At 34.5% G+C, this 14080-nt stretch overlaps 1 long non-coding RNA gene across 1 annotated transcript; it reads right to left on the reverse strand.

The window, feature by feature from the left end:
- Positions 1-12158: 12158 nt before the first annotated feature.
- On the reverse strand, positions 12159-13880 carry LOC121406327. The gene is made up of 2 exons (XR_005968771.1): positions 13839-13880; positions 12159-12326 (listed from the first exon to the last, which is right to left on the reverse strand). It is a non-coding gene; the product is annotated as an uncharacterized LOC121406327 (long non-coding RNA).
- Positions 13881-14080: the final 200 nt, after the last annotated feature.

The following is a 14080-nucleotide window of genomic DNA, read 5'->3' on the forward strand; positions in this document are numbered from 1 at the left end:
ACCATGGCTCTTCCACGATGTGTACTGTATTTAGATGACTATTTACAATACAATGCAGGAAGGGTCTCTTAAAATCTCAATTCCAGAACAAAGTTAACAATAGCAAAATGATTGACCAATTGAATGAAGTGAAGCAAGGACACCCTAGATGTCATCCTGTCGGGACATTAAGTTTAGTGGAAACCAGTTTAATTGGTAGTGGGAACGCTCAAAGTGGTCTTGGAAGCGACTTTGTGTGAAATAAAAGGAATTTGCTCTAATTCTTTTGAATCACAATCTTTAATCTTTTGAATCACAGACACTTTATATAATTCTGATCAAATGTACTTAAAAAACAATATCACAATTATTTTCTTAGTTATTTTGTTGTTTTCTTAATTTCTTATGTATTTCCTTTTTAAACTTTTTCATTTTTAGGTTTTTGTTTGTTTTTGGAAATCTTCAGGGACTTTTTTCTTACCATAGATTAGTAAAAGAAAATAAAGAAATTAATTGAGTTTTGATCAATTATAACAGAATAATGGCACAGTTATGAATTTTGGCTAAAAACACTATTTGCCTTCAATTTCTACACAAATTTTCATTTATGAGCTATTTTGGGTCTGCATTCACTTACGAAACGTTGCGTGATTTCAGAACCATGTTCCCAGAAGTCGCAAATTTGTTCTCAAAAGTTGCACAGCGATTTCTTGTGAAAATCGCTGAATCGGCCTCCCCCAGTCTTATTTATGGTTAAATCTCATATGATGATGTTGATATGGACTATGTCAATAAAGTATACTTTAAATGTAAACAATACTTGATACAAATTTGATCAATTTCTGTTAAGATACTGCTATTTTCATGGATGGAAACTCTTTCGCGTCAAGTAAATGTAAACATTTAAAAAAAAATGATAGCTGGGCTCAGCTTCGAATAGGATTGGAGAGGGGTAACGAAGGTGATACAAGAGAGGGGGGGGGGCAGGCATCTTGACAAAGTAAATATGTGAGAGAGGGAAAGAGAAAGTGTATTAGGATGGGTGTGTGTGAGAGATAGATAGATAGATAGATAAAACGTATGAGAGAGTGTGGTGTGTGAGGGGTGAGCGAGTTGGGGGGGGGGGGGGTGCGCATTCATGTCTGGGTGTGTGTGAGGGGCTGTGTGAAGGAACAAGAAGAGTAAGAAAGGCTAAGAAGAGAGAGGAAGGGACACCATTTATTTAATCAACTTTAAATTTGTTTAAAGTTGATTTGTATAAAAAAGAGAAAAATCCAATAAGCATAACACTGAAAATTTCATCAAAATCGGATGTAAAATATGACATTTTAAGTATCGCATAATTTCACAAAACAGTTATATGCACATCCTGGTCGGTATGCAAATGAAACTGATGATGTCATGAACTCACTACTACTTTTGTATTTTATTATATGAAATATGAGATAATCAAATTTTCTCCTATTTGTCAAGTGAAACAATAATTAATTCCTCCCTAAACATGTGGAATTACCATTGCTATTGTCAAATCTGAAAAATATGAAATATTGTATAACTCAAACAATAAAAAGCAAAAGAAATTTTGAGTAAAGGACATCATCGTCTGTTTGCATGTCACTGAGTAGTACATATCGCTGTTTTGTGAAAAATAAGCAAAAAACTTTGAAATGTCATAACTTTCTTATTCTACATCCGATTTTGATGAAATTTTCATTGTTATGCTAGTTTGATTTTTATTTATTTATTCAAATCAACATTTTTCTTGGGTGTACTTGACTTTTAAGGCCTATATGGGTACTAATAGTGATGATTTAGATACTTTTTTTACAGGATGCAGGTTTTGGAACTGTCTTCTCCATGATGTGGTTCATATCGTACCTCTCTAGATATCTTCAAACGTAAATTGAAATTGAATTGATGTTTATTAATTAATTCTTATAATTTTCCTATGGATACTATATACTAAATTTTACAAAAAAATGTAAACACGCTTTATACTAATAACAATAAAATATTGTACTTATATACCGCATAATATTTGTGATCTCTATGCGCTTAACAAATGAATTATTTATTACATAAGAAATCAAGGCGAATTATTAATATGGTCTTCATGAAATTAAAATATTATTCTACTTTAAACTAAGTATGATGCTACATTTTAACATACATTAAATTTACATTACACTGCATTCTATTTGCTAACACATGATAGTATATTACAAGACATATCATTACATGGTATCAATTTGGTACTGAACATATTGAATAAAACTATATTGAACTATATTACGCTAAAACAATGAAATTTAGGGGTGCTGCAAGAAAATATTTGCAATCAGTTGTCCAAGGGGGTACTTGTCATAAGGGTATGGATGTCCTGATATGGTCAGTTTACACTCCATTCAAGAAACAGATTAACAATCAATCACAACTTTTTAATCAATTGCTAAACATAAAATTGATTTAGCGACCGAAAATAGACTTGCAATTGATCGTAAATTTCTTACGACACCCCGCTGGCTAAGTAATAGTGGCAAAAATTATTTTTTATGCGGTACACTCTTTAACCCTAAATCTCCCGGGTATTTTGATTCTTGCCATTCCCCGGGGGTGGCATTATGGCCTGAAATTCATTTATTTTTATTTTATATAATTAATTATTCTAATTTATTCATGAAATCATACTTTTTGCTCTGATTCACTAAATAAAGCTCCTTTTTTTTTGGTCAAAATATTCTTTATAGCATTCCTAACAATTGTGAATGAAAATATTCTGTTAGAACGATTTCTTATGTATTTAATTTTTTTTCTTATGTATTTCTTTGTTTTTTATTTTTTATTATTTTTTTCGATGGAAATCGTTCCAGACTTAATTCTGATCATAAACAAGGCAAAATTAAGTTCAATCAGTAAAAGTAGAAATAATGATACATTTATGAAGTTGGGCTAAATACACAATTTGCATTGGATTTGTACATGAAATCACGTTTATGAGCAATTTTGGGTCTGACATGCACTGACATAATGTTGCGTAATGTCGTAACCGCGTTCCCGGGCGTCACAAATTTGGTCTCAAAATTTGTGCGAGACGTGAAAGTAAAAAGTCAGAGAGCGGCGAGGTCAAAAAAATTTGCGCAGCAGATATATCGTGAAAATTGTCGAGGGGGGGGGGGCATTATCATAGGCATTATGCCCCCCCCCGGGGGAATTAGGGTTCAACACAGACAACTCTAATATTTGGGCATTTTTTATGTAATGGATTTACTTAATCGTCCTCTTTAACATATTTTTAGACTTCATATTTTGGGGGATCCTGCAGGCTGAACAAGCGTTACTTTTTATGCAGCTTAGGTTCCCTCATATTTCACCATATTTTTAATTGTCTTTGATTTTCAAATCGCTGTATTATTTAATATAAATGAATGCTGCCATGTCTGATTTATATACCATGTTCATTCCTCTGATGTTGTATTGTTATTGAATTATGTTCTTACACGAAATATGTAAAATAAAGTCAATAATTCATGATCAATCAATTAATCAACCAATCAATCTCAACTTCCTATATATGCAAGTGGGTCAGTCGGAGCGTTGCCTCTTCTGTCCCTTGGACCTTGTACTCTTTGAAATGCATTCAACATTTTTGCCATCACTTACAAATATATATATATATATATATATATATATATATATATATATATATATATATATATATATAGCTGAAGAATTAAGACAAAAAATGTATATATATATATATATAAAAGTGGCATCAGGAAATGCCAACAAATTACACCGTATACACAACACAAGTGTTTTTAATGATAAGCTAAGGATATCTGTGAGAGAATAAAATGTTTAATCCATAATAGGCAAAGTTCATGACGATTGACACTAACAGAATGTACATATTATAACCATGTATCAAAACTAAAGATCTGTGATCTTCTCCGTGATGGGTGGTATCCATACTGATATAGTGATGATAACTACTATGGTACAAGAAAAAAAGTGTATACCATAGATGCATTAATCATGTACCATTATGGAAACCTAACTGAGACGACCTGATTTACCAGGGAATACTTCTTTACTATTTTAAGAGGCAATTAACTGGAATTAAAGGTAAGTATTTATTAACGTCAGATAAGTATTCCATCTTACATAAATTTATTGTATTTTTGATTTAGCAATAAAACCAAGTTTCAAAATCTGTCAATACTCGCCAAAAACAAGTCTTCGTAATCAATGTTGGAATATTAAGCGTTTAAGGCGTGGTCACACCGCCCGAGCGTTGTTGGAGCGGTCGTGGAGCGGAGAGAAAAAAATCATCACCGCTCGCTACCATTCACCATTTTCGATTTCGATTTTTTTTTTTTATTTTTCCCCCAATTTTGAGAGCGAAATTCGACCCTTTTTCCCTACCGCTCTACGACCGCTCCACAACGCTCGGGCGGTGTGACCAGGCCTTAAAATTCGAATGTGCACATTCGAAATGAGGCAGAATAAACTGTTTTGTGCAAGTGCTTATGAAATACTAATCGATGTTTTTTTTTAAGAAAACCTTAATCAAACAAACAGAGCACTTATTACATTGAACAATTTTATACTTTTTCTTATCATCTATAAATGCATTTTTGTGACAACGATTTCAACGTCTTTCAAAGTTCAATATGAAAAAAAATCGAGAAAATTAAAGTACATGATGAATGTGCATATCGTGAGGTTGGATCCTTGCATGAGCGGAATAAGAGAAATATTAATTGAATAGCGACACAGATTTGGACTGACTTCATGTAAAGTTGTAGAGCTTGACGTTGTAATATCAAGATCACCAATGTACCCTAGTCACGATCAAAAGAAGTAGTCGACGTAAATCACAAAACATTGGTTATGATTTGAAATATCACTGATGATATTATTGCATTCATCATTGATTGACGTGCTCAAATGCAGAATGTCTTTATTTTGTCAAAGTTTTACCTTTCTTACATAGTTAATTATTTTTCTAGCTATACTTCATTTTTAATATATACTCTTCTTCTCTTTTTATTTTCATGTTTGTTTTTTCAGGTTAAGGAATACAAATGGTCTAAGGTAATACATAAAGAGTAATAATAATTGAAGATATGACTATGAAGACCACTTGTTTGTAATTAATTGGTGAACAGCAGATCTCTGGAAAATGGACATTTCGAATGAACAATATCACAAAAAGTGAAGCCTCAATAAACGGGTATTATGGCATACCGTTATAACTTGCAGAAGTATTATTCAGTTTCAACATTACAGAATGACTAATCTTTCCATTTTAAATTTTGTTTCAAGTAATACCATAATGAGTGACTCAATTTTTTTTATACATGTATTGGTGCAATTTCACTTTGCATGACGTGCAGTTATCATTTTCACCGTAGCTGAATTTACAACTTTTAAGCAATTACTCTTGAAATTATATTTCAAATGTTTCGTTTTCGTTTTTTGTACGATGCATCACAATACATAAGTTCGCACTGTTTAAGAATGGTGATAATGTATTTCTCATACATGTTTACTGCTTCGTTCATATGAACACAAAAAAAATAAATAAAACATTGTCTGTCAGTAACCATTTCATCATCATATCTGATTTTATTCGGTTTGTTACTCACACAAAATTGAAGGGGATGCCACCAGCCTGTCGCCATTCACCAGAGTAGAATCTGAGTTTCGTTCCTTTACTGTACAGTTCTTGAACTTGTTTGATCCATTTAGTCTTTCTCTCTTCCAGATCTGTTGGTGCGAGGTCATCTGTCATGAAATATGTTTCATCTTTCAGGGTCTCGCGGGCACGACGCATGACATCTATTTTCTCTCTGTAAGACAGGAACTTCAAGAGGATGTGTCTTGGACGACCATCAACCTTCTTACAGGCGCGTAGCCAGGGGGGGCGGTGGGGGCGGTCGCGCCCCCCATAAAAAAAACGTCCCCAAAAAAGAAAAAAAAAGAAGGGAAAAAGAGAGGAGAAAAGGAAAAGGGAAGGGAGAAAAGGGAAGAAAGGTAGCTTTGTATTTTTTTTTCCTTTTTACCTTTTTTTTCTCAAAAGAGAAACTCCTTCATTCTCGCTCTGTATTTTTATATGAATTTTGATTCCGCGCTAAGCGCGGTTAAATGACAATATTGAATTTCTCCATTGTTTCCCCCACCCTTTCTCTAACCCTGCACCTCAGCTATATGTGTTTCTTGCCAGTTAAAGTTCAAATGTATATACACTGTTAGAAAAAATAGAAGAAGTTCCTGCAGCAGAGTCTCGAGAACACCTGTAATCTTACCGAATTGCGTAATCTTACAGGAAATTGGTATTTGATGTATGGAATCTTACAAATTTCCTTGAATAAAACACCCTTTTCCCCCTTTTTAAACAGACCTGTTCTGTTAAATTGCAGAAAAATTCTTGTTTTATGAATTTACAGAATGATTATTACGCAATTCGGTAAGATTACAGGTGTTCTCGAGACTCTGCTGCAGGAACTTCTTTTATTTTTTCTAACAGTGTAGGGCATGGATTTAAAGTAAGGTTAGACCGAAGTATATGAAGTTATCCTTTTTTTATTAATCACGCAAATTCTGGTCGGGTTGGCTCCTGGCGGGTCAAATCTTTTATATCAGTTTCTGCCGTCACCTCCATAAATTCAACTTCTCATGCTTTTCAGCTCATTACTTAACAACCATAATTTTGAGGCAAACAGGTTTCTAATTAAAAAAAAGAGGAAGGTATAAAATTCGTGTCGTTTGAATAAAAAAAGTATACAATATTTTTTTATCAAATTCTATTAAATTTCATGTCATTTCCCTGCACATTCATTTCCTGTCCTGTTTTGCGACCTCAGTTTTAAATTTTGAATGACACTTACGTTTCTTTGATTCAAAATGAAGTGCTTAAGGATAAGTCAAAGAAATTAGGCATCCTTTTTTATATAATTTCAATAAATCACAGAAGTTTCAACTTTTTGCGCACTATTTTCCTTGTAATGAAGTTCAATAATCGTAGAAAATCAATTGAAATAGAGCCGATGGGGTACAAGATACCTGCATTTGATGAAACGTCCGCCCTTTGAAATTTCAGAGTTTCATTGCTCTGCGCGGGAAGGAAAATCTTCCTCCCGACAAATACATTTCTTTTCTTCTGTTTTGCGAGTTAAAGATATGCGCTGTCGCTAAATTGTTTGTAATCAATTCTGATCTTTCCAAGAGAAGTATTCAATATATCTTTGAGAATAGCCTTTTCTCGGGACCCGTTCCATGGAAAAATATGATAAAACGCTTTAGCTTCCGCGCTTCGCGCGGAGTTATTAGTATTTTAATTTTTTGTGCGTTCATAATAGCTTTGAAAACAAGGTTCAAAATCGTCAACTGAACTGGAACTGATATAGGTACTAGAGACAAGAGAGATGGCTCCTTTTCATTTTAATTTATGAATCACCAAAAGCTTCGCGCTTCGCGCGGGAGGGGGAAACTCCCCCTCCCTGCACCCACCCCCTAGGGAGCGCGCTTCGCGTGCATTTACCGCCCCTCCAAAATGAAATCCTGGCTACGCGGTTGCCTTCTTACCATCACGATGGGCTCATTCTACTTCCGTTTTCACCTTGAATTTGGAATGAAGAATTTCCTCTATACCATGGTGACGGGATCTTCCCGTTCCCCTTGTCGTGCTTCCGGGATACCAACCGTGAATCTAACATTATTTCTACTGGAGAATCTTTCATTCTTATTTACTTCTACCTTATTGCGCTGGATTTCTAAGCGGAGCTCACTGATTTCCTTTTCCAAGTTTTCCATTTTACTCTTCATTCTATTTTGATTTTCCGTCAGGGCATCCACTCGCTTACGCTCTTGAACTCAAACGATGCTTCTATCTTTACTTCCAATTGCTGCAACTTTCCAACAAAGCTATCCACTGCACATTCGTTATCATCTTCTCGAATCTTGCCGTTGTTTTCGTAAAATAATCATCCAAAGTAGAAGATACCCTTATGGAACAAACACAGTGTTACCACAGTGTGTACCACAGTGTGTAACACAGGGTGTACCACAGTGTGTACCACAGTGTGTAACACAGGGTGTACCACAGTGTGTACCACAGTGTGTAACACAGTGTGTACCACAGTGTGTTCACAGCGTGTACCACATGTGTTTAATATATTATTTTGGGACGTGTGGTAACACTGTGTTTACAACACTGTGTAACACAGTGTTGCCACACAGTCGCCACATAGTCCGAAACACATATTAAACACACTGTGTACCACACGTTTATAACCACATAGTCCTTTACACTGTGGCATTCACCACATAGTCCACCACACTATGACATACACCCCATAGTCCACCACACTATGACATCAACCACATAGTCCACCACACTATGACATATACCACAGAGTGCACCACACTATGACATATACCACAGAGTCCACCACACTATGACATGCACCACATAGTCCACCACACTATGACATACACCACATAGTCCACCACACTATGACATATACCACATAGTCCACCACACTATGACATATACCACATAGTCCACCACACTATGACATATACCACAGAGTCCACCACACTATGACATATACCACAGAGTCCACCCCACTATGACATATACCACAGAGTCCACCACACTATGACATACACCACATACTCCCCCACACTATGACATACACCACATAGTCCCCCACACTATGGTGCTCATCTTACTGTGATGTCTACCACACAGTCCACCACATGGACATTGACTACACAATCCACCCAACTGTGGTATGCATGTGCCACTAGCTCATTTACCACATGCAGTTCACTACATACCCATGCAGCACATACCATGTAGACCACTGCAACACAGGCCAACTGGAACGAAGCACAGTGTCCCGCAATCTTGACCACAAAAGTATACCATCATTGCCAATTAGTGCTGATCTCAATAGGAGTGGAAGCTAATAATAGTGTCACCAATTCAAATTTTAGAATATATCTTTCATCATTTTGCATACCCAGTTGTAGAAAAAGAAAAAAAAATCAACACTAAAAATTTCCATCCTCCTGATCACAACATAAATGATTTGAGAATTTGTCTGTTGTCACTGGCTGTAGGTACTTGGGTGGTTGTATCATGGTAGACATTGTGCTTTGGTCCCAATCTGAAGAGTAGGGAGAGCAATCCACAAGACACGAGAAAATATAATTAGAAATAAAAAATGAAAAAATTCATTTCGTTCAGTTTAATAAACAGTAATAAAATAAAAGCAACATGAAAATAACTGGGTCATAAATACCAGCACAGTGAATACAAACATGAATTTTTCTCCTCGATTTTCACAAGTAAACATACGTTGTGGAATGAAATTGTTTGGGAAAACAAGCCTGGTATGAAATATTTCTTAAATGTAAACATATTAACGGGGTACTCCAGGCTGACATTATACAATTTTAACAAATAAAGTAAAATGAGACAAACAAAATACTGAAAATTTCATAAAAATCTGACAAGGATGACAAAGTCATTACATTTTTAACTTTTGCATTACTAGGGCAAAACAGTGCTATGCATGTCTTCATGAATATGCAATGAGCAAGCTGATGATATCCCCACGTAATCTTTTGTATTTTATTTCAAAAAATTATATTTAGTCAAATTTTGTCACCAAATATAATTACAAAAATTGGATTGACAACTGATTTAGTTTGTAAGAAAATCATTGTGCCAACTTATTTTGTTACAAGGGAGACATGTCGTGTACACATGTAGGAAAATATAAAATGATCATGATTTTATTAAATAAAATAAGAAAAAGGAAGGTGGGGACATGACATCATTAGTCAACCTATTGCACATTCATGATGACTTATATATTACTATTTTCACAAAATATTGCTAAGCTTGAAATTCTATAACTTCACTATTTGCTGACAGATTTTCAGCGTTTTGCTAGGTGGATTTTACTATATTTATTTTGATATGTACCCCTTTAAGGTATCTAACATTTATGAGTCTATATTCTGACAAATTTATCTTTGAGGTTGTTCTTTCATTCAAATGCAAGTATCTTCATTCGAAACAAGATTTGCAAGGTTACAAGTGATGAAAACACCGAACTAAAATAACCTGTTTAACCTTAAAAGAAAAGGTTACTTGAAAAAACAAAACAAGTGGAACGCCTCTGACAGTCTCGCCTGCGTCACACAATTCAATATAGCAACAATGCTGACTTTGAATAAAAACAGTGATACTTGATTACCCTAATGTTCAAGTTTACTTTCAAAGTTATGAAGACATTTCTAAAATTACTCCCAACATAGTCAAAGTTAAATGACATTTGACCTTAATCATTTGACTAAAAACTAGTGCAAGACTATCAATGATACTTGATTACCCTTATATCCAAGTTTCATGAACCAGATCCATAATCTTTCAAAGTTATGACATTTAAAAAAATATCTCGAGCATGGTCACAGTTCATTGACCCTAAGTGACCTTTGACCTTAATCATGTGACCTAAAACTCATGCAAGATGATAAGTGAAACTTAAAGCTTGTGTATAGTTTTGGTAAATCCACCAAAATGCACCTATCACTATTCCAATTCATTGCTAGCTAATATGAATGGATATGCCCTATAACAGTTATGATGTGGAGGATATGAAATGAAAATGTGTTTTACAGGATAAATTTTGCAATTTTACATGGAAATTTAACTTGATCGGGTCACCCGATCAAATTAAAATATCTGTGCGTTTTTGTCTTTCAATTAAATCCTATTCCAAATCATGGAATGGGCTTAAACTTTCAAGATATGTTCTTTGTCTGTAACTTTTGGATATCTCATCACTAAATTTATAAAATAAGCGCTTGAATGCCCATTTTTTAAATTTAAAACAAGCATCGCCGAGAGAGGGCGCTATATATCCAAGATTTGAATATTTGAAATTTTCTCAGAGAAGTGCAGTTTGAAAAATATCTAACGGTCTCTACGCTTCAGTAAGACTGTCATATTAGATGATATTCGATTATCAATCACATTATTGACCCTTTACCAAAGCTATACACAGGCTTTAAATACTCATGTCCAATTTTCCTAAACTAGGTCGATAAAATTCCAAAGTTAAGATGACATCTCAAAAACTTTGGTTAAAGATTTCAATTTTGATAACCAAACATGGTCAAATTTTATTGACCATAAATGATCATTGGCCTTGACAATGTGACCTGAAACTCATTGTCAGTGGTACTTGATTACCCTTATGTTCAAGTTCATGAAATAGGATCATGATGATGACAGTTAAAAAAATTAACAGTTCAGGTTTCAGTGCTGTGACCTTTGACTTTGATCATGTGACCTGACAGGCTGACACTAATGTAAGATTATCAGCAATTTAACTTTTGTACAAGTTTCATAAAATAGGCCCTTATATTTTTAAAGTTATGACATAAAAAAAAGTTAGACCCTAAATGAACTTGATCATTCAACCTGGACACTCATGCAAGATGATCAGTGATACTTCGTTACACTTATGTCCAAGTTTCATGAACTAGGTCCATATACTTCCTAACTCCTAAGTTATGACATTTCAAAAACTTAACCTTGGTTAAGATTTCAATGTTGACGACGACGCCGCCGTAGTCGGAAAAGCAATGCCTATACATGTAGTAAAGCAAATCCCTACCATCACAGAGAGTTGTGAAATTTCGAAACAGGAACAAGTAACCAACATTTATTTTTCAAAAATAAGAACACTTTGCATATATTTTGCCTTTTCACACCTATATACAAATATCAGAAAAATATGAACAAGAGTCAAAAAATGTCCACAAATCCCTCGCATGAAGTGGATATACTAGCGTCCATATAGCTGCATATAAGTATTCCTTTGTATTAGTTGGAACTTGGAAACAGTATCAAACGGAAGGCACATGGCAAGAAAATGATTTGTCATAGTATAAATATAAAAATATATCAATCTGAGTTTGATGAATATCACAAGGTGATAAAGCAGGAGTTGACATGTCATGATAAATTTTGAAAGCACACACTATATAAACCTGAGTTGGCTGTATTAGCAGACATGTCATAATACATGAAAGACATTTTCGTGTAATATATACCCATGATCAGAATAAAATGGGTTTTTTAATGACTCGTATGAGGCAATATTAAGGCTTATTTCCAAACAAAAAAAAAGGTATCACACTTAAACCTGCTTTTCTGCACGTCTTCGAGATGCACGGACATCTTTCAGCTTCTGGCCCATGCGTGCACGTACTTGGCCAGTGGAAGTGCAGGGAAATTGTTGTCATGCTTGTTGTGTGTGCTGAATATAAGAAAATGAAAGGACACAAAAACTGGCTCAAAGTCTCAAACTTTTTTCAAAGACTCTATATCATATATAAATATTAATTAAAGCCAAGTCAAGTTCCGTCTGTTTGTGACTGTTGGTTACTCAGCTGCAGTGGAGTATCTAAGAGTCACAAACACAACAAAAAAACCATGCATACCCATGAAACAGGATTATAATATTAGGGGCGGATAAGTTAAAGCAAGAAAATCAAGATTTCAGGCTCGGTAATCTTATTTCTATAGTCCTACTTGATTGAAAATATCTTATGAAATGACAAAGAAGTGACTTAAAGGAAATTAAGTTCTTAAACTGGTTGATTGTCTAAGCCTTTGACTCTGTGAATTTCTAATTTTTTTGGTCCGCCGCTCAGGAAGAAATTGTACCGGTGACAGGCAGTATCATTGTAAAATGTAAAATGACAAGACATTTGTGAAGATCAATCACTTACTTAAAACATTAAAATGTTTTCTATGGTTACGTAGATTCAAATCAAAGTCGGTGTCCTTTTCCTCCGTTTTCTGTTAGTTTGTTTTTGTTTCCACATCAAAAACTTATTTTCACTGTAGATTACCATTTGGAGAGACTGTGCTATTCTAGTACATGTAGTTTCTCTTTCAGGGAGATTCACCCTAACCCTCCGCCTTGAAATTATTGACAAGCTTGGTAATATGAGAAATTACAGAGCATCTTCCTATTTACAGTAATTGTGATATTCTGAATTCATTTGTAGATTCACGCAGAGACAATCATTCTTGGCAAAATACACAAGAAAATGTAAAAGCTATCAAAGGGGAAGTTCACCCTGATGAATAATTGGTTGTAATAAGAAAAAAAAAATTGAGAAATATATCAGTGAAGGTTTGATAAATATCATTAAAGAACAGAGATTTTTTTAGAATATGATTTTATGACATCACAGACGATATGAATTGGCCAAAATGCAATTTTTTCAAAAATTGAAAGTGATTTTTTTATTTTTGCGGTGGATATATCCTCAGACACATCATTTCATAGCCCCTTCTACTAGAATTTACCATAACGCAAATCTGTGTGTGAGACACAGTGTTATTTGTGAATGTTGATATGCCAGGGCTAGCAATGGAAATTCATCCATTTAGAGTGCCAATATCCTACAATGATATACCAAGAGAGTCAGAAAAAAACTTTAACATTTAAAAAAATCACCAATTTAATGAAAAAGCATGTCCGGAAAACATAACTCTCATCTCATATAGATGTATGTCCTGAAAGAGCATCTACTCCATCATAATTTCAGATACAATTTTTATGTGGTATATGTTTAACCTTCGATAATTAAGAGGTATTCTTTGTTGTGATGTAAAATTCTATTTGCACCAAAAGCATGAATGCAATGCTCTGGAGAAGATACTCTTTCTGGACATATGAGAATTTTGTTTTCTGGTCATGATTTTTCATTTAATTGGCCACAGAATCTCGCCGTAAATAATAAACTTTTAAACTGACCTTTATGGTTCCGCTGGTCTTCAGTCTTTTTCTTCTTTAGAAGCTCTGCCATAGCAGATCTGTCAGCTTTCCCAACCTGCAACCAAAAATGGAAATAAAATATGAACAGATATGGAATATGTTTAGAATTTTTAAAATTAAAATTTAATGTAGCCCCCCCTCCCCCGCTCAACATTTTTCAAGACCATCCAGCTACGATTTTTTGGGGTGACCGCGCCGCCCCACTCACATTTAAGTCTCGC

The sequence above is a fragment of the Lytechinus variegatus genome, chromosome 1, assembly GCF_018143015.1.
Source record: "Lytechinus variegatus isolate NC3 chromosome 1, Lvar_3.0, whole genome shotgun sequence".
NCBI classification, from domain to species: domain Eukaryota; kingdom Metazoa; phylum Echinodermata; class Echinoidea; order Temnopleuroida; family Toxopneustidae; genus Lytechinus; species Lytechinus variegatus.